The 22,746-nt window shown below is 34.0% G+C and overlaps 1 long non-coding RNA gene across 1 annotated transcript in view; it reads left to right on the forward strand.

Annotated features, from left to right (window-relative positions):
* Positions 1–792: 792 nt before the first annotated feature.
* LOC141545876 (uncharacterized) overlaps positions 793–22,746 on the forward strand; it is a 52,128-nt gene continuing 30,174 nt past the window's right edge. Inside the window, exon 1 of the long non-coding RNA XR_012483164.1 lies at positions 793–1,062. This is a non-coding gene — a long non-coding RNA (uncharacterized LOC141545876). The remainder of the gene's footprint in view (positions 1,063–22,746) is intronic.

Consider the following 22,746-nt stretch of genomic DNA (forward strand, 5'->3'; position numbering starts at 1 on the left):
TCCAAATCAGGATCTTAACTTAAAGATCATATAAATATTCTGATCATTCAAAATTACTACAATAGTGACAACAATGTTAACTTTTAAAATCAAGGAAAATAATTGTTATATAATTTAACTTACCAATCTTGAATGCCAAACAAAAAATATTTTAAAAAGGGATTTACATTCTTCACTTAAAGAACTAAAGGCATATAGCTGCATAATATTGATTATATAAGTTTTAGTTACCATTTTTTTTATACTGGTGAGCTTATTGTGATATAAATACAGCACAGATAAATCTGTTAAAAGACCATGATCCTATTATACAAAAAGAAAAATTACTAATGAAGTTACAAATTAAATGTACTTATTTGTACATATATACACATACAAGCATTTCTGTATATATATAATTGCATGTATCAATATATATATTTCCATATATTATATAATATATAATATATATCCATGAATATATGTGTATACATACACAAGTGTTTATATAAACAAAATATCAGGTAACCCAAGAAATGGAAATAATCAAAATTGGAGAGAATGAAGAAGGCACTCCATCCAAAGAGTAAAATTTTTGAAATTGTATGAGAAAATTAAATTCAACATGTGTAGAGGGGTAGAACTTTGTAAAGGTGTACTTAAATATAGGTCAGCAAGATACTTATACTTAAGTATATACTTAGTATTGTGATGTAATGATTGCACAAGCTCATTGTGCTATTGTGATGTAATCATACTGAAGTATTTAAGCTCTGGGACAATTGGCAACTCTCTCTCAGCCACAGACACAAGAGAAGACTACAGAATCCATACTCCATCTTTGACCAGCTATGTGGCAGTTCTTCTGCCTCCTTCACTCCTCCAACTAATCCTTCACTCCTCCAGCAAGCTAGTCTGGACTTTAAATTTTGGTACCCAAATGTGGGGTTCTAGGTGAGGTTCTATACAAATCAACTTGATTTTAATCAGAAATACAGGGCCTTACAAAGCAGGGCAAAAATCAGTTCAACTGACACAATCAACCAAGTTCAGTGGAGAAGTCCCCTGTGACCTGGAAATAGGGTGAGTATAAAAATAGACAGGCAGAAAACTTTTGTAAGGGGTAAATTAGTAACTTTTGTTTTTTAGCTCAAATGGGGCAACTACTAAGAAAAGAGTTTCTTCCACTCCAAGGGCAATATGCAGAATGCATAATAATAAACTAAAGCATAATTAGTTTAATAAAGAAACAATGTTTGTTGATAACTTGGAAGCAGATCACTGGACTCTTAAATACATTAGAATGTACGTATCCATGGCTCTCTAAGGAAGAAAAATTACAGTCAGATATGTGGGAACTAGTGGGAGAGCAACTAAATGAATATTATGAAGCTATGGGTCCTGATTCAATTCCTGAATAAAGATTCCTTATGTAAAATATAATAAATTGGTTTTAAAGAATCTCACAAGTTCTTAAAAAAGGGAAAAGTTTTAAGGAGAACAGCCAAACAAGGAAGTGTGAGGAGAAAGAGGAGGGGAATGATACTGACAAAGCAGCTGAAAAACATGGAGAATTGGACAAGAACAGCACTAATGAATTTAATAGGTGTGGTGCTACTCAGTTATAGGCATCTTTAGGGCATTCCCCATCTCTTGACCTTCCTCAATTTTGCCTTCCTGAGTTGAGAGAAAAAGGTGGGGGGGAAGGGGAGTGTCAGCACCATCCACCCTTTATGACACAATTTAAAAGGGCACTAATTAAAACTAAAAATGAAGGACAGGATACATCTGATTTAAAAATAGAAGCATGCCTTGTAATTGAAGAGTTTGACATTTCAGATCAAAAAAAAAAAAAAGAAAGAAAGAAAGAAAAAGAAAGAAAATACACTCCATTTAATTAAGGAATTAAGGAATGAGGTGCTTCATAGCAGAAGGCATTGTGGCATTCTTCATCCCCTGACCTAACCCCTCCCCAATTAACCCTTCATGGGTGGATGGAACAGGAGGGGGGGCAGTGACACAATCATCCATGAAGCAGCTTTGTCCACCCTATGACAAGATTACAAAAGGCACTAGTTAAAGCTAAAAAGGAAAGACAGGATATTTATGATTTTAGCAAAAGTTTGACTCTTCAGATCAAAAAAGGAAAGATACACTCCTTTTGATTTGGAAATTATCAAAGATCTGAAAAAGGGTTGCACTGTTTATGGTGCTGCATTGTCTTATGTTAAGATGATATTAGAGAATTTGGCTTATGAAATTTTAAATCCTAGTGATTGGAACTCTATAACAAGGACATGTTTAGAACCTGGACAAAACTTCTTGTAGCTTTAGCAGTATCATGAACTCTGTATAATGCAAGGCCAATCAAATACACAACCTGGAGTTAATATGCCAGCCACCTCTGACCAAGCAACAGTTGTAGGACATTATGTAGACACTTTAGCACAGATTAATTACCCTTTTACGTCATATGAGAAAATTCTGCTGCAGTCAAAGCATGGGGAACCCTCCCAGGAAGACAGATAGAGGGGAAGCCTTCACAACATAGCACAAGTTCCACCTGGACACTTTGCTGATTCCATGGGACATCTGTTGATAGCTGTTATATGAAACATTAAAAATGTAGCAACAGAAATTATGATAAGACAACTTGCTAAAGAAAATGTAAATGACGTTTGTAGAATAATTATACTAGAACTACAAAAGGATGCTCCTTTAGAGGAGATCATAAGACACTATGCCAAAGTGGGCACAAATACCTTTTATACCCAGGCTATGATGCAGACTTCTCAAGCTCTGAACATGGGAAGACAGGGTCTATTTTCACAAGGGAATTCCAGAAAAACTTATTAATGCTTTCAGTGTGGTAAAGTAGGTCATTTGAAAGTTCAATGAAGGCATAAAGATATAGTAAAATAACAGGGTGGGAGAACAAGCCCCAAACACTATATCCAAAATGCAACAAAGGCTTCCATTGGGCATCAGAATGTATATTGACTCAGGGAAATGGGAAGTGGGGCCTAGCTCTAGGAGCCCAGGCCAAAAAAAAAAAAAAAAAAAAAAAAATTGAGCATGCTGGCAGCCAATGTTACACCCATAGAGTCTTTAGAAGTTCGGTACTCTAATATGATCAATCAGCTAAGAAGCAACCTGATGGGGATAAGCGATTACAATTGGTGAGAATAGAGTTATATACAGATGGGAATACTGAGATATTTCCTGGAGAAATTAAATCTGTCCCTGTCTGGCCTATAGATCCCTTGACTCCAGACACAATAGCTTGACCATTTCACCTCCTGAGAGTGCTTACAAAAGTGTCCATCCATACACTGATGTGGGAATATGGAGAATGTGTAGTTAATATCCCAGTCACTAATACAGTAGACAATTTGTGATGTATTACCCAGGATAAGTAGTACCATTAGGTTTGCTGATACATACTTCTGATAGTCAATTTGGTGATACTTGCCCAGATTTTGACTTCCAACAATAGAATCCAGGAATATTCTAGACTGCAGCAGTTACAGCTGACTGTCCTATGCTCACTATCTATGTAAATGACATCTACCCTTTATGACACAATGTCTGGTGTAGGGGGATCAATAGCGGCTGAAGTTAATGCTACCCCTTTGAGATTAATATTTGAAAGTGAAAGAGGAGTTTTTACTTTGTAGTTGAAAAAATCCCCATTAATCTATGGGGAAAAGAAATCTTGCAACAGTTAGGATTACAATTGAATACTTTGGCTTTTTAGGCAAGATGCTGTTGAGGGCCTGCCTGTACTCTCACCTATTCCCATTCAATGGAAAACTGATATGCCAGTGTGGGTAGAACAGTGGCCCTTTGCTAGTGATAGAATTCAGGCATTATTAGATATAGTATAAGAGCAACTTGACCAAGGACACTTATAACTTTCTCTAAGTCCTTGGAATTCCCCAGTATTTGTAGTAAAAAAGGAAATCTGGTAAATGGAGGATGTTGACTGATTTAAGAAAAGTAAATGAACAGATGGAAACTATGGGAATTCTTCAGCCTGGATTTCCAACTCCTACTGAATTGCCTAGAGAATGTCCTCTTTGGGTTATAGACATTAAGAATTGTTTCTTTTCAGATGCTCCAAGTCATTATTAGTCTGATAAATGCAAATTAACACAATTCTAAGAAATCACTACACACCTGTCAGATTAGCTAGAATGACAAGGAAAGATAATGCAGAATGTTGGAGGGGATGTGGAAAAACAGGGACACTGATACATTATTGGTGGAATTGTGAATACATCCAGCCTTTCTGGAGAGCAGTTTGGAACTATGCTCAAAAAGTTTTCAAACTGTGCATACCCTTTAACCCAGCAGTGTTACTACTGGGCTTATATCCCAAAGAGATCTTAAAGAAGGGAAAGGGACCTGTATATGCAAGAATGTTTGTGGCAGCTCTCTTTGTGGTGGCCAGAAACTGAAAACTACATGGATGCCCATCAATTGGAGATTGGCTGAATAAATTGTGGTATATGAATATTATGGAATATTATTGTTATGTAAGAAATGACCAACAGAATGATTTCAGAAAGGCCTGGAGAGACTTACATGAACTGATGCTGAGTAAAATGAGCAGGACCAGGAGATCATTATATACTTCAACAACAATGCTATATGATGATCAATTCTTTTGGATGTGGCCATTTTCAACAATGAGATGAAACAAATCAGTCCCAATAGAGCAGTAATGAACTGAACCAGCTACACTCAGCAAAAGAACTCTGGAAGATGACCATGAACCACTACATAGTATTCTCAATACCTCTAATTTTGTCCGCCTTCATTTTGGATTTCCTTTGCGGGATAATTGTGCACTATTTCGAAGTCTGGTTCTTTTAGTACAGAAAACAACTGTTTGGTCATGTATACATATATTGTATTTAGTTTTTATACTTTGACATATTTAACATGTGTTGGTCAACCTGACATCTTGGAGGGGGGAGAGTAGAAAGGTTGGAACAGGGGGTTTGGCAATTGTCAGTGTTGTGAGGTTATCCATGCATATATTTGGTAAATAAAAACTATTAAAATAAAACAAATAAAATACTTTAATTAAAAATATTTCTTTTCTATCCCTCTAGATAAGGAGGATGTGAAAAGATTTGCCTTTTCAGTATCCTACGTTAATTTAGCTGAGTCTTATAAAAGAAATGAATGGACAGTTTTGCCACAGGGAGTGAAAAATAGCCCTACTATGTGTGAAATGTATGTTTCTTTTTTTTTTAATTTAATTTTTATTTTATTTTATAATTATAACTTTTTTTTGACAGTACATATGCATGGGTAATTTTTTACAACATTATCCCTTGCACTTACTTCGATTCAGATTTTTTTCCTTCCTCTCCCAACCCCCTCCCCCAGATGGCAGGCAGTCTTATACATGTTAAATATATTACATTATATTCTAGATACAATATATGTGTGTAGAACCGAATTTCTTGTTGCACAGGAAGAATTGGATTCAGAAGGTAAAAATAACAGTATACACTCATTTCCCAGTATTCCTTTTCTGGATGTAACTGATTTTGTCCATCATTAATCAATTGGAATTGGATTAGCTCCTTTCTATGTTGAAGATATCCACTTCCATCAGCATACATCCTCGTACAGTATCATTGTTGAAGTGTATAATGATCTTCTGGTTCTGCTTGTTTCACTTAGCATCAGTTGATGTAAGTCTCTGCAAGCCTCTCTGTATTTCTCCTGTTGGTCATTTCTTACAGAACAATAATATTCCATAACATTCATATACCATAATTTATCCAACCATTCTCCAATTTATGGGCATCCATTCAACTTCCAGCTTCTAGCCACTATGAAAAGGGCTGCCACAAACATTTTGGCACATGCATGTCCCTTTCCCTTCTTTAGTATTTCCTTAGGATATAAGCCCAGTAGTAGTATGGCTGGGTCAAAGGGTATGCACATTTTGATAACTTTTTGGGCATAATTCCAGATTACTCTCCAGAATGGTTGGATTCTTTCAAAACTCCACCAACAATGCATCAGTGTCCCAGTTTTGCCACAGCCCCTCCAACATTCATCGTTATTTGTTCCTGTCATCTTAGCCAATCTGACAGGTGTGTAATGATATCTCAGAGTTCTCTTAATTTGCATTTCTCTGATCAATAGTGATTTGGAACACTCTTTCATATGAGCGGAAATAGTTTTAATTTCATCATCTGAAAATTGTCTGTTCATATCCTTTGACCATTTATCAATTGGAGAATGGCTTGATTTCTTATAAATTAAAGTCAATTCTCTGTATATTTTGGAGATAAGGCCTTTATCAGAACCTTTAACTGTAAAAATGTTTTCCCAATTTGTTACTTCCCTTCTAATCTTGTTTGCATTAGTTTTGTTTGTGCAGAAACTTTTTAATTTGGTGTAATCAAAATTTTCTATTTTGTGATCAATAATGGTCTCTAGTTCTCCCTTGGACACAAATTCCTTCCTCTTCCACAATTCCGAGAGGTAAACCATCCCATGTTCCTCCAATTTATTTATGATTTCATTCTTTATGCCTAAATCTTCGACCCATTTTGATCTTATCTTAGTATGTGGTGTTAAATGTGGGTCCATGCCTAGTTTCTGCCATACTAACTTCTAGTTTTCCCAGCAGTTTTTGTCAAATTATGAATTCTTATTCCAAAAGTGGAGATCTTTGGGTTTGTCAAACACTAGATTGCTATTTTTATTCACTATCTTGCCCTGTGAACCTAATCTATTCCACTAATCAACTAGTCTAATTCTTAGCCAATACCAAATGGCTTTGGTGACTGTTGCTTTATAATATACTTCTAGATCAGGTACAGCTAGACCACCTTCATTTGATTTTTTTTTTCATTACTTCCCTTGAGATTCTCGACCTTTTGTTGTTCCATATGAATTATGTTGTCATTTTTTCTAGGATTTTTAAATAGTTTCTTGGAAGTCTGATTGGTACAGCACTAAATAAATAGATTAGTTTAGGGAGTATTGTCATCTTAATTATATTTGCTCGGCCTATCCAAGAGCACTGAATGTCTTTCCAATTATTTAAATCTGACTTTATTTTTGTGGCAAGTGTTTTGTAATTTTGCTCATATAATTCCTTACTCTCCTTTGGTAGATATATTCCCAAATATTTTATACTATCGACCGTTATTTTGAATGGAATTTCTCTTTGTATCTCTTGCTGTTGGATTGTGTTGTTAATGTATAAAAATGCTGAGGATTTGTGTGGATTTATTTTGTATCCTGCAACTTTACTAAAATTCTGAATTATTTCTATTAGTTTTTTAGCAGAGTCTTTAGGGTTCTCTAAGTATACCATCATGATATCTGCAAAAAGTGATAGTTTGATTTCCTCATTTCCTACTCTAATTCCTTGAATCTCTTTCTCGGCTCTTATTTCCGAGGCTAGAGTTTCTAGTACTATATTGAAAAGTAATGGTGATAGTGGGCAACCTTGTTTCACTCCTGATCTTATAGGGAAAGGGTCTAGTTTATCGCCATTACATATGATGTTTACTGAAGGTTTTAAATATATGCTCCTTATTATTTTAAGGAATAGTCCATTTATTCCTATACTCTCAAGCATTTTTAGTAGGAATGGATGTTGGATTTTATCAAATGCTTTTTTTTTAATCTATTGAGATGATCATATGGTTTTTATTAATTTGATTATTAATATGGTCAATTATACTAATAGTTTTCCTAATATTAAACCAGCCCTGCATTCCTGGTATAAATACCACTTGGTCATAGTGTATTATCCTGGGGATGATTTTCTGAAGTCTATTTGCTAATATCTTATTTAAGATTTTAGCATCAATATTCATTAAGGAAATTGGTCTATAGTTTTCTTTCTCAGTTTTCGATCTACCTGGTTTAGTTATCATTACCATGTCTGTGTCATAGAAGGAATTTGGTAGGACTCCTTCAATCCCTATTTTTTCAAATAGTTTACATAGCATTGGAGTTAGTTGCTCTTTAAATGTTTGGTAGAATTCACATGTAAATCCATCTGGGCCTGGGGACTTTTTCTTAGGAAGTTGGTTAATAGCTTGGTCTATTTCTTTTTCTGAGATGGGACTATTTAGACTACTTACTTCTTCCTCTGTTAATCTGGGCAAGCTATATTTTTGAAGGTATTCTTTCATTTCATTTAAGATATCGAATTTATCGGCATAAAGTTGAGCAAAGTAGCTCCTAACTATTGTTCTAATTTCCACTTCATTAGTGGTGAGTTCACCCTTTTCATTTTCAAGACTATCAATTTGCTTTTTCTCTTTCCTTTTTTTAATCAGGTTTAGTAAGGGTTTGTCTATTTTGTTGGTTTTTTCATAAAACCAACTCTTAGTTTTATTAATTAATTCAATAGTTTTTTTACTTTCAATTTTATTAATCTCACCTTTTATTTTTTGAATTTCAAGTTTTGTGTTTGTCTGGGGGTTTTTAATTTGTTCCTTTTCTAGCAATTTGAGTTGTAAGCCCAATTCGTTGGCCCTCTCTTTCTCTATTTTATGCAAGTAGGCCTGTAGAGATATAAAACTTCCCCTAATTACTGCTTTGGCTGTATCCCACACATATTGGTATGATGTCTCATTATTGTCATTATCTTGGGTGAAGTTATTCATTATGTCTATGATTTGCTGTTTTACCCAATCATTCTTTAGTATAAGATTATTTAGTTTCCAATTATTTTTTGGTCTATTTTCCCCTGGCTTTTTATTAAATGTTATTTTGATTGCATTATGGTCTGAAAAGGATGCATTTACTATTTCTGCCTTACTGCATTTGATTTTGAGGTTTTTATGCCCTAGTATATGATCAATTTTTGTATAGGTTCCATGAACTGCTGAGAAGAAAGTATATTCCTTTCTGTCTCCATTTAGCTTTCGCCAAAGATCTATCATATCAAACTTTTCTAGTATTCTATTTACCTCTTTGACTTCTTTCTTATTTATTTTGTGGTTTGATTTATCTAATTCTGAGAGTGCAAGGTTGAGATCTCCCACTATTATAGTTTTGCTATCTATTTCCTCTTGTAGCTCTCTTAATTTCTCTTTTAAGAATTTAGATGCTGCACCACTTGGTGCATATATGTTTAATATTGCTACTGCTTCATTATTGATGCTGCCCTTTAGCAGGATATAATGCCCTTCCTTATCTCTTTTAATTAGATCAATTTTTGTTTTTGCTTGATCTGAGATGAGGATGGCTACTCCTGCTTTTTTGGTTTTGCCTGAAGCATAATAGATTCTGCTCCACCCTTTTACTTTTAGTTTGAATGTCTCACCCTTTTTCAGGTGTGTTTCCTGTAAACAACATATAGTAGGATTCTGACTTTTAATCCAGTCTGCTAACTGCTTCCTCTTTATGAGGCAGTTTGCCCCATTCATATTTATGGTTAGAAGGACTAATTCTATATTGCTTGCCATCCTATTAACCCCTGCTTATGCTTTTCCCCTTTCCTTCCCTTTTACCCTCCTATCCAGTATTAAACTGGTGAACACCACTTGCTTTTCACAGCCCTCCCTTTTTAGGATCTCTCCCCCACCTTAAAGATCCTCCCCTTATTTTACCCCTTTTCCTCACATTTTCTGTTTTCTCTTCCCCTTAGCTTACTCCTTTCCTCTCACTTTTCAATGAAGTGGAAGAAGTTTCACCACAAATAGAATATGTCTATTGATACACACTATGTTCATCTCCCTCCTTTCTTTCTCTCAGATATAATAGGTTACCTTTGCCTCTTCATGAGATGTAGTACCACCACTTTGATATAATTTCTTTTCCACCTCTAGTTTCTAAGACAAATTGTACATATGTTCTTTACATATTTTTTTGACAGAAGTATAGTTCTCAAGATTTCTTTTTACCTTTTTAGAAATCTCTTGAGTTCTGTATTTGAAGATCAAACCTTTTATGTAGGTCTGGTTTTTTTTCATCAAAAATAGATGGAATTCATTTATTTCATTAAATGTCCATCTTTTCCCCTGGAAAACGATGCTCATTCTTGCTGGGTAAGTTATTCTTGGCTGCATACCAAGTTCCTTAGCCTTTCGGAATATCATGTTCCAGGCCCTTCGTTCTTTTAATGTGGACGCTGCTAGATCCTGGGTTATCCTTATTGTGGATCCTCCATATCTGAATTGCTTTTTTCTAGCAGCTTCCAATATCTTTTCCTTTGTCTGATGGTTCTTGAACTTGGCCACGATATTTCTTGGCGTTTTGATTTTAGGGTCCCTTTCAGTAGGTGATCGATGAATTTTTTTTCAATGTCTATTTTACCCTCTGTTTCCAGAACGTCTGGGCAGTTCTCTTTTGATAAATTCCTTGAGAATGGTGTCCAAGCTCTTTTTTTCCTCACATTTTTCAGGGAATCTGATTATTCTCAAATTGTCTCTCCTGGATCTGTTTTCCAGGTCTATTGTCTTTCTAATAAGGTACTTGACATTCTTTTCAAATGTTTCATTTCTCTAGTTTTGCTTGACTACCTCTTGGTTTCTCCTTGAGTCATTCATTTCTACTTGTTCTAGTCTAATTTTCAATGATGTATTTTCTTCACTCACTTTTTTTATATCTCTTTGTAATTGTCCAATTGAGTTTTTATCTTCTATGGAGGTTTTTTTTCCATTTTATCCATTTTATTTTTTAGAAAGCTGTTTTCTTTTTCCAGCTCACTAATCCTGTTTTCCTTGGAGTTGTTTATCTTTTCCAGCTCACTAATCTTGTTTCTCAATGATTTGATTTCTTTATCCACTCTGTCTTTGAATGCATGGGATGACTTCTCCAGGCTCTCTTGCCAAGCCTCCCTTTCCTTTTCCCATTTCTCTTCCAGCTCTCTTGTGAGAGCCTTTTTGATTTTCTCTATGAGATTCTTTTGTAATGAGGAGCAGCTCATATCCCTCTTAGGGGATTCATCTGGGGACAGTCTGTTTTTAGTCTCCTCAGTGTTTGAAATCTGCTCTCTCTCCATACAAAAGCTGTCAATGGTTAGAACCCTTTTGAACTTTTTGTTCATTTTGTCAGAGTAGGAATCGAAGAAAACAAACTGACAAGGGAAACAATAGGTCTGTTTTGGGGGTGATGGGGCTGGATGGTGTTAATGGGCTTCCTCTACAGACTGGGGGTAGGGCAGCAGAGAGCCACTAACAGAACAGCAATGATTGTACTGAGTCTGCACTCTGAGGCTCTGAGAATGCACTGAGTCAGTCCAGGTGGGGGTTGGGGGTGGCCGGGTTCTGAGAGATGCTGGCTTTCTGGGGTTTTAATCTTCACCTCCGGTGTTTACACCCTCTCCACTGCTCCTGGCTTGCTGCCAAGATGGAGTATCCACTCTGGGGAAAAAGCTTTTTCGCAGAAAAGGCAGAGATCGTAGCCCTCCCCCTCTGGTCTGAGCTGTGTGAGCTGCCTGTCTTGCTCTGGCTTGCCTGCCCTCGGTCTGCTCCCAGTCTGATTGACCCTCCCCCGAGCAAACACAGACCTTTTCTGGCGAATTTCAAGGATGTCTTCTCTTGGTGATTATTTGTGGATTTCTTTCTGGGTCAAGCATTAAGTCTGAGGCTTGTCATGAAGTAAGTTCTGAGAGAAAACGAGGAGCTCAAGCAGCTGTCTGCCTCCATGCCGCCATCTTGGCCGGAAGTCAAAATGTATGTTTTAACTGCTTTTACTCTTGTAAGAAAAGCATTTCCCAAAGTTATTTTATTACATTACATGGATGATATCTTAGGGTGTGAACGTGAGGAGCAAATGTTAGAAGCACCTCTTTTGTAAACATACTTGTAAACAGACTTTTGTAGACAGACCATAGAAACACTAAGGAACTACAAATTATATAGCTACAAAGATATCAAAGACATGTTCCTTTTCAATATTTAGCATCTGAAATATATCCTAAAAACTTTCTTAAAGAATAGAGAAATTGAACACCTTAAATGACTTTCAGAAATTAATAGCAAATATCCAATGGATGCATCCCGTGTTAGGCTTAACTACCTATCATTTACAATCATTATACGACATTTAAGGGGAGACACCACTTTAAATTCACCACACCAGCTTACAAAAGAAGCTCAAGTGAATTTGACAGAAATTGAAATGGCTTTATCCAATGTAGTTAAAAGAGTTATTCAATACCTTTGGACATATCAATTTTTGCTACAAAAGTGTCACCCACAGCAGTTCTTAATCAAGGACACAGTGTGATAGAGTGGGAAAACCTCCTAGCACAACCAGAACAAAGCTTCACTCCTTACCAAGTGCTTGTGGCTAGAATTTTATTAAAGACCCTTAAGTGACCAGTACAATTATCTAGGATAAGACCTAACAAGATATCCACCTTTTATACAAATTTTATTTCCCATATCTCCAAATTCTACACAAGGATCTCCACTAAAGATAACACATCTATTACATAATTGGCAATGGATTTTTTTTTTTTTTCTTGAGGCTGGTTTAAGTGACTTGCCCAGGGTCACACGGCTAGGAAATGTTAAATGCCTGAGACCAGATTAGAACTCGGGTACTCCTGAATTCAGGGCTGGTGCTCTGTCTACTGTGCCACCTAGCTGCCCTGGCAATGGATTTTTTGAAAAAAAAGTTTCTATGCTTCCTCTTAAATGACCAACTATCTCTATAGATACACCCAAACATAACATTTGTGCTTTATACTCTCATGACTTAAGTATAAAGAGAATAGTCAGAACTCCTTTTCAGTCAACTCATCAGAATGAATTATATGCAATCATTCTAGTTCTTACTTATTATACAGGAGATATAAATATAATATCTGATTTGGCCTATTCAGTAGGTGTGGTACAAAGAATTGCCACAGCCCATATACTGGGAACCACTCTCTCAGTCACACTTCTTAATCACAGATATAAGAGAAGATGCCAGATTCCAGACTCCATCTTTGAACAGCCACATAGCAGATCAGTCCTCCTTAAGTCCTCCACTAAGACCAAGGATTCGGGCTAATCCTGAGGTCCTCCAGAGAGCTAGTCTGGACTTTAGAAACATGCATATTGTTTTCTCTAGAGAAAGCACTATGAGGGATATATATTAAGAAAGGCAGAAACACAAAGAAAACCTCAATTTATACCAGGATATTTAAAACATAACTTTTTTGATAGCAAAATTAAAAATTAAAAAATAACATTAACAAGAACAATAACAAAATTGACCCAGAAATAAAGGGGACATACATATTTACAAACATTTATTCATTTATTTTTGCACATATATGTATATATGTATATGGAATTCCTCTAATATCATCAGTAATGATGTTAATGATATACAAATATATTCATCATGGCATACAGGTGCATCATTCATGTTTAATATTGGACAAGCAGCTTAGGTGTAAATATCCTATTAAGCTTAGGTAAGATATCATTGATATATTCTTTCAAGCTTAGGTATAAACTCTAGGGTCTCAGAGTCAAACCAATGAATGAATAAAACTAAGTCAAATTTATAGAAAAGTTCATTGCATAAAATCTAATAATCCTCTTTCTAAATGTTACTTTACAAAATTTTCTTATTCCATGTTTTGTCCTTTTAAAAAATGTTGATACTCAATTTCATGTTTGTTTATATTCAGATTTTATATTAAAGAGCCTATGCTCAGTATCAGTGACAATCCATTTCCAGAACTATTTTCTCTGTACTTCTGTTCTTTGGTTCTAAAGACAGTAAACACAATCTATTTTATCCTCTTAAGTTTTACAGATGCCTTTTGTTTTCCTAATTCAGTGATTTCATCATATTCTACCCACTTATCTAATGACCCATCTCATAAAAAAGAAAATCTTACTAAGCAAAATCAAATAATGCAATGATTATATCAAAAAGGAAATGACATGCTAATATATCTAAATAGAAGAAAGTTATAATTCCTCATCTCTTTTCAGAGGGGGAAAATTATTCAATATAATATAATGATATAGTCTCCTTCCTTTTAGTGTTCTTTGCTTTTACTTTACTAGTTTTCATGGGTGGTATTATCACCGTTGCTTGTATTTTTCATTTTTTCCACACTATTATACTACTACTTAATTTACAACAATTTGTTAGTTACTCCCAAAATGATGACCATTGAATGTACTTCAAGGTTTACTTTTTCCATACTGTTGTGGTCTTTGTTTCTTTTGATGACCCCAAAAAACTACTATTCTAAGTATTTTTGTATATATATTTGAATCTTTCTGTCTCTAGTATCCTCAGAGTGTATGATTAATGATGTAATCTCTAAAGGAAAAATTTTGCACATAGTTTTATTTATTCTCAAATCCATTTTTTTCTCATAGTATTTCAAACAACTCACAAATTCATTAATAATAGATGAGTGATATCTTTCTTCATCCTATTTTATGTTGATTTCCTCTTCTTTGGTCATTTATTTCCAATTTGTTGATCTGTAATCCCAGAATTGTTTTAACTTGAATTTTTCTTATTTTTAGTAATCTTTCATTGTATTGATATTTTATTTGTATGTGCAAGAACACAAACACACACACGCACACACATATATCAAAAAATGTTTATGCCTTTGGCTATGATAAATCAGGTTATGAGTCCCTTCTATATAAGGTCAGTAGAAGTATAGGCTCTTTCTTTACTGCATTCTTCAAAAACAATTGAAGCTTTTCTGAATAAAAATTCACCTTTCTATTTTGCAGTTTCATAAGATGATTTTCTTCCTTTCCATCAGTTGAAAGGTGGATATTTTTGAGTGCCAAAACTTTTAGCACCCTCCACAGAAGAAAAGGAGATGTAATACATACTCCCAGCAGCAATCTTAGCTATCCGCAAGTTCACATTAGCTCCTTACTGTTACTTTCAGTAAAATGAAAGCTATGGTTTCAGCAACATAAAAATATGATTTATTCCATCTGAACTACCCTCACTGAAAAATATTATACTGATATTTATGGAATACTGAACTGGAGAAGTATTTTTAAAGTAGGCTTTAAGTAATATAACTGACAAAAATTTAATTCTAAAATTTTTCACACTAGAAATATTCTTGCAATGTTAGTATATTAACTACAAGGCAAATTTGATTTCTTAATTAAACTATCCTATTTCAGCTTCCACCAGAGGTCTACATCCATTTGACAATAGGATGGAATTATTCTAATCTCAGTCATTAAGGTAACCTTGGTGCTAGGGAAAGTGCATTGAATTTGAAGGCAGCAAATAAATTAAAATTTTACCTTGGTATGTTACTCTGAGAAATATTCCTATCATTATTAATTAAAATGTTGTCAAACTATAAGCCACAATTTTGGATAATACATTTAAAACCATTAAATATATATTTGTTCATGTTGTCTTACCTCAATCTCCCTGAGTCTCATTTATATCACTTTTAAAATGAAGAGTTTAGATTAAGTGACTTTTAAGCTACTTTGTAGACTTTCTTTAGTTCTAATACCTTTTCCATTCTTTAATTAATTACTTTAAAAATTGAGCTACTTAATATTGTAGCATGATATAAAATAAATTATCAGCAGTCTTTGAAGAATGTAAGTGCAAAGAGTGGTGCCTAAAATGCAGGGAAGAAATAGGGACTTGGGGAGAGGATTCCACAGAATATCTGGAGAAAGACCCAAGTAGAGGTTTGGCCAGTATGAGGGAAAAACACTTTCAGGCTGGCTCCACTGATCCATCAAACAAGAGAGTCTTGGGGCTAGCTGGGTAGGGAGGTAACCCCAGCTCAAAATACAAAACTTTCAGTTCCCAGACAGACTGGTGTCAGGAGTGTGAGTCTAAGAAGATTGAGGGAATCTCTGATAAGGAACATTAAATCCAGCAGTTTTGCTGAGACACAGCTCTATGTGAGAAGGAAAGAGCATACTTGGTAAGTGCAGAAGCAGTGGGACTTCTGCTGCTGACTGCTGCCATGTATACAAGGGTGGAGTTATTGATTTTGGGTTCCAGGTTAGAGCAGAGAACTAAAGGAAAATATGTCTCTCTTTGTGTATTAATATCTTTTGGTATTCAAGCCTAATTGTGATATTGTTAGGTCAAAGGATATGAATGAATTTATAGCCCTTGGGGTTTAGTTTATGTTATAATTTATCAATTGATGAATGATTACATCTGCTTTTTTGAAATGGCAACTTATTATTATATAATTTAAAGCCTTTTGTATCTTCTGCTGTACATATGGCAAAGTTTTTTTCCTGTATTTTTTTTTCTATTTTGTGTTTAAGTTTTTAAAAATTAATATACTTAAAAATAAAAAGACAACTTGCTGAGTTCTCTCCCAAACTGTATGAAAGCCTTTCAATAATTAAGAAATCCTAAACAAATTCTAGAGTGGTAGAACCTACAGAAGGATGAGGAGAAATAATTTTCAAGCCCAAGACAACTTAGAAAGTTGTCAGGTAGGATCTATCACATGGGGCAGTAAGAGTGGTGTGCAGTGCCCAGGGGTGTGGAATAACCACAGGAAACCAAGAGTAGGCTTTGGGAGTCACTGCCTCAGCAGTAACAGTATCTGTTTTTGGAACTCTCAGTACACACATGGCACAAGCATTGAATAATAGAAAAGATCCAGGGGTCTCCTTGCTGGCATTGTAGATATGACTATTGCTTTGATTATACTTGAATCCAGGTTACAGTTCTTATTCACAGTCCCAGGACAAATTGAAGTACTAGATCCCTAGAACTTGTGGTCACAATGAATCAGGAATCCTTCTTGCAATTAAAAGACAAAAAAATAGTTCTCTGGTCATTATCAAACTTGAACACAGGCCAGTATAATAATAAATACACATCTCCCTACCTCATACCTCCTTGGAAGAATTGAAAACTTACAGGTTTCTAGAAATATGTCTGAAAATAGCTGCACAAAAAGATTTGTAACCATGAACCCTTTGCCCTGAAATCAGAGCCTCATTTTAGCAGAGATTTAAAAATCAAGAAATATTCTGGAAAAATGAGCAAACAGTAAAAAAGTAATTCTGACTACAGAATGTTATTATGGTGACAAGGAATATTAAAAGACTCTCATTAAAAGGCACCAAAGACATAAAAGAAAAAAATATACATTTGTTTCAGGACATGGGAGAGCTCAAAAATAATTTTCTTTTTTTTTTTTCCCCTTTTTTTGTTTGATTTTACTAATTATACATGTATATTAACTGTTTTTCAATGAACATTTTTTATGAGTCATGTGGAGAAAAATCAGAACAAAAGAGAAAAACCAAGAGAGAAAAAGCAGAAGAAGTGAACATAACATTGATTTACATTCAATCTCCTAAATTCATTTTCTAGATGAAGATGGCATTTTCTGCCCCAAGTCTATTGGGATTACTTTGGATCACTGAAGCACTGAAAAGAACCAGTTTGATCATTTTACATTATTGCTGCAACTGTGTACAATGTATTCCTGTATCTGTTTGTTTCACTCAGTATCAGTTTATGTATACCTTTCCAGGCTTTTCTAAAATCACATTGTTCATCATTTTTATAGAAAAATAATATTCCATTATTTTACATTCCACAAGTTACTTAGCCATTACCCAGTTGATGAGTATTTTCCAGCTTTTTGCTGCCATAAAAAGCTCCTACTGTAAAGGGCTGAAACTCTGAATAGATGCACTGGAATAAGACAACAGAGCACCTAATGCTAATTACCTATTTGATTCTATTAGCATATGCTTGGAAAATGGCCCTTCTCACTATTCTATGAGGGCTCAATCTTTTGGTGTATACTGATAATTGTAGGAGGGATTATGGGGTGGAGTAACACAAGCCAGAGTCACTTTGGAGGAAGACAACAAGAAGGAGGTTGATCAGTGGAGAGAGTGAGCAATCCCCTTTACTTCTCTGCCTAAAGACCAAAGACTTTTGCTTATCCTGACTCTAGCTGATCCTGAGGTCAACAGGGAGCTAACTCAGACTTCACATACTACTAACATTTTTGCAGATATTGATCGTTTTCCCTCCTTTATGATTTCCTTGGTGTGTGTATATATACATATATATATATATATATATATATATATATATATATATATATTTTTTTTTTTTTTTTTCCTTCCAGGAAGCATCAGAAACTACAATTCAAATTTTATAAAAGTTACTTGATTAATTTTTATTATTATGTCTGAGATTTGTTTTTTTATTATTATTTTATTAATTTTATATTTATAAATTTTTTGACAGTACATAGACATAAATAATATTTTTGTAACGTTATCCCTTGTATTAATTTTTCCAAAATTTCCCCTCCCTCCCTCTACTCCCTGCCCTAGATGACAGGCAATCCCATACATTTTACATGTGTTACAGTATAACCTAGATACAATATATGTGTGTAAACCCAATTTTCTTGTTGCACATTAAGAATTGGATTCCTAAGGTATATGTAACCTGGATGGAAAGACAGTAGTGCTAACAGTACATATTCAATTCCAAGTGTTCCTTCTCTGAGTGTAGCTATATCTGTCCATCATTGATCAACTGGAAGTGAGTTTGATCTTCTTTATGTTGAAGATATCCACTTCCATCAGAATATATCTTCATACAGTATTGTTGTTGAAGTATATAGTGATCTTTTCATTCTGCTCATTTCACTCAGCATAAGTTCATGCAAGTCTCTCCAAACTTCTCTGTATTCATCCTGCTGGTCATTTCTTACAGAGCAATAATATTCCATAACCTTCATATACCATAATTTACCCAACCATTCTCCAATTGATGTTCATCCATTCATTTTCCAGTTTCTAGCCACTACAGAAAGAGCTGCCACAAACATTTTGGCACATACAGGTCCCTTTTCATCTTTAGTATTTCTTTGGGATGTAAGCCCAATAGTAGCACTGCTGGATTAAAGGGTATGCACAGTTTGATAACTTTTTGGGCATAGTTCCAAATTGCTCTCCAGAATGGCTGGATTCTTTCACAACTCCACCAACAATGCATAAGTGTCCCAGTTTTCCCACATCCCCTCCAACATTCATCATTATTTCTTCCTCTCATCTTAGCCAATCTGATAGGTGTGTAGTGGTATCTCAGAGTTGTCTTAATTTGCATTTCTCTGATCAGTAGAGATTTGAAATTCTCTTTCATATGAGTGGATATAGTTTCAATTTCATCATCTGAAAATTGTCTGTTCATATACTTTGACTATTTATCAATTGGAGAATGGCTTGATTTCTTATAAAGTAGGGTCAGTTCTCTATATATTTTGGAAATGAGGCCTTTATCAGAACCTTTCAGTGTAAAAATATTTCCCAATTTGTTACTTCCCTTCTAATCTTTTTTGCTTTAATTTTGTTTGTACAAAAGCCTTTTAATTTGATGTAATCAAAATCTTCTATTTTGTGATCAATAATGATCTTTAGTTCTCCTTTGGTCATAAATTCCTTCCTCCTCCACAGGTTTGAGAGGTAGACTATCCTCTGTTCCTCTAATCTATTTATGATTTCATTCTTTATGCCTAAATCATGGACTCATTTTGATTTTATCTTGGTATATGGTGTTAAGTGTGGGTCCATATCTAATTTCTGCCATACTAATTTCCAGTTTTCCCAACAATTTTTTTCAAATAATGAATTCTTATCCCAAATGTTGGTATCTTTGGATTTGTGAAACACTAGATTGCTATAGTTGTACCCTATTTTGTCCTGTGTACCTATTCTGTTCCACTGATAGACTAGTCTATTTCTTAGCCAATGCCAAATGGTTTTGGTGACTGTTGCTTTATAATATAGCTTTAGATCAGGTACAGTTCGACCGCTTTCATCTCACTTTTTTTTCATTAATTCCCTTGAAATTCTTGGCCTTTTATTCTTCCATATGAATTCTGTTTTTTTTTTTTTTTTTTTTTCTAGGTAATTAAAATAGTTTATTGGGAGTTTGATTGGTATAGTACTAAATAAATAGATTAGTTTAGGGAGTATTGTCATCTTTATTATATTCGCTCGGCCTATCCATGAGTACTGAATGTCTTTCCTATTTTTTAAATCTGACTTTATTTTTGTGGCAAGCGTTTTGTAATTTTGCTCATATAATTCTTTGATAGATGGATTCCCAAATATTTTATACTCTCAACATTTGTTTTGAATGGAATTTCCTCTTTGTATCTTTTGCTGTTGCATTTTGTTGGTGATGAATAAAAATGCTGAGGATTTATGTGGATTTATTTTGTATCCAGCAACTTTGCTAAAGTTGGGAATTATTTCTAATAAATTTTTATTAGAATCTCTGGGGTTCTCTAAGTATACCATCATATCATCTGCAAAGAGTGATAGTTTGATTTCCTCATTACCTACTCTTATTCCTTTAATCTCTTTCTTGACTATTATTGTTGAGGCTAGCATTTCTAATGCAATATTGAATAGTAATGGTAATAGTGGGCAACTTTGTTTCACTGCTGATCTTACTGGGAAGGGTTCCAATTTATCTCAATTAAATATTATGCTTACTGATGGTCTTAAATATATTCTCCTGACTATTTTTATGTCTGAGATTCGTAAAGGCAGAGAAGCAACCTACCAGGATGACGTTTCTTCTAGGTCCGTAGATCTTATTTTAATATCACATTATTAAAATCTTAATTTGATTCTTTAGTTTTTTGTCTAAAGGAATGTTCTGTCAGCATTATCTTAACTTGTCACTTCAGCATTTTCTGCCCTCTCTTTCTATTCTCACCAAGGGCCAGAATGGCACATAAATAATAAAGCCCTTAAAGCTTCATCTAAATGAAACTAATTAGAATTATTTTGCTTTGTAACTATTCATTAACAATCTGTGAATTTATTTATTTAACTAGAATTATTGTTGATGGTAGGACTCCCATTTCAGTCATTTGCAGCAATTTTGAAACTTCATGAGGGCTTTTGTTCCATATTATTACTCATTATCATAATCACCACAATACTAAAATAGCTATCTTAGGAACTGTTTTATCTATTTCATACCTTTCTTTAGACAAGAAGATGCAATATTTCTCTTAACATGTGTTTCCTACTAGTGCCTTTTTTCAAGATAGTGAGAGGATCATGAGATTTAAAATGTAGAACTGATCATGACATCAAAGGCCATCCAGCTACTTTTGAAATTTTGTTTTCATTTCATGTTTTTTAATTAACAAACATTTCCTTTTTCCTCCTACCCATCTTAATTAAAAGAAAAAGGAAAAACAATAATTAACATACAGAGTTAAGGTAAATAATATTCATTGACCATGTCCAAAAGAGAATGCCTTTTAAAAATAAAATAATAATAATAATTATTATTATTATTGTTGCTGTTATTATATATTATGACTATAATATTGCAATATTATGTTTAATCTGTCACCTCTTTGTCAAGAGATGAATAAAAAATTTATCAAAGGGGCAGCTAGGTGGCACAGTGGATAGAACACGAGCCTTGAACTCAGGAGGACCCAAGTTGAAATCTGGTCTCAAACACTTAACACTTCCTAGCTGTGTGACCCTGGGCAAGTCACTTAATTCCAGCGTCAAAAAAAAAAAAAAAAAAAAAAAAAAAAGTTTATTAAGAGCCCTCTAAAATAATGGTTACTCATTGAATTTTTAGTGTTTTAGGTCTATCAAAGTTTTTTATCTTTGGAATATTGTAATTTTATAAATTATCACCTTATCTGGTTTTTCTCAATTCAACCAAGTATTTCCAGCCTTTTGTGAAACCATTTTTTCATAATTTATTATGACATAATAGTATATTATACTATGCTATGAATTGTTCAATCACATCCTGATTAACAGGTAAAAGCAAAGTTTTTAGTTCTTTGTCCGTTCAAAAAAAAAAAAAAAAAAAAAAAAAGAAAAAGAAAAAGAAAAGAAAAAAATGCACACATACAGAAGAGGGAAAAAATCCTTCTATAAATATTGTTAGACCTATGGGAAATTTTCTCCTTTATTTGATCTCTTTGACTTATATATCCACTTAGAAATGTTACTAAGAGCATCCATACAGTTTAATGAATCTGGGGATATAACTCCAAATTGTTCTTTGTTGTGTTTGTACCAATTCGGAGCTCCAGCAATAATTCAATAATGTGACTTTTCCCCCATAGTTATTTCCAATATTAAAACAACATTTTTTTTCTTTTTTTAATTTGCTAAACTGATGGATATGAGTGGAAACTTTGTAGTGTCCCTAATTAAAATTACAACTTAGTATTAGGAATTTTGATCATATTGGTATATATATATATATATATTTATTGGTAGTTTACTTAATCTTACTTTGGGAACTATCTTTACTTGTTATAAAATTGTATAGAGAGTTCAAATGACTTTGCCAAAGTCAAAAATGTAAGTCTCAGAGCTGGGTTTTAAACCAATCTTTTGATGAGGGATAAATTAGCTTGAGAAATATTCCCAAAACATCAGAAAATGTTACATAAAAAGTATAATTTTATTCAGTATTTAAAATAGAATTTAATTTGGGAATCTATGTCCAGTATTGAAAATGTGAGACTTATAATTCTAAAAGTTTCATCTTTCTCCTAAATTTAGTAGAAAAAAACTTTTGAATTCAAAGTGACAATACATTTACTTTATTTGCAAAAGCTTTGAATATTTTATGTAAAGACATTCATTACTATATTTTTTCCACCATTAAATCTTTTGGCATTTCAAAGGCTGCAGGATTTCATTGATTTGAGTATTTCTTCCACAAGTGCATGTCATGACCCCTTCATGGTCATAAGTGGTAACACTTATCTTAGCATCTATATATCAGATAGTG

The sequence above is a fragment of the Sminthopsis crassicaudata genome, chromosome 6 (genome assembly GCF_048593235.1).
Source record: "Sminthopsis crassicaudata isolate SCR6 chromosome 6, ASM4859323v1, whole genome shotgun sequence".
NCBI classification, from domain to species: domain Eukaryota; kingdom Metazoa; phylum Chordata; class Mammalia; order Dasyuromorphia; family Dasyuridae; genus Sminthopsis; species Sminthopsis crassicaudata.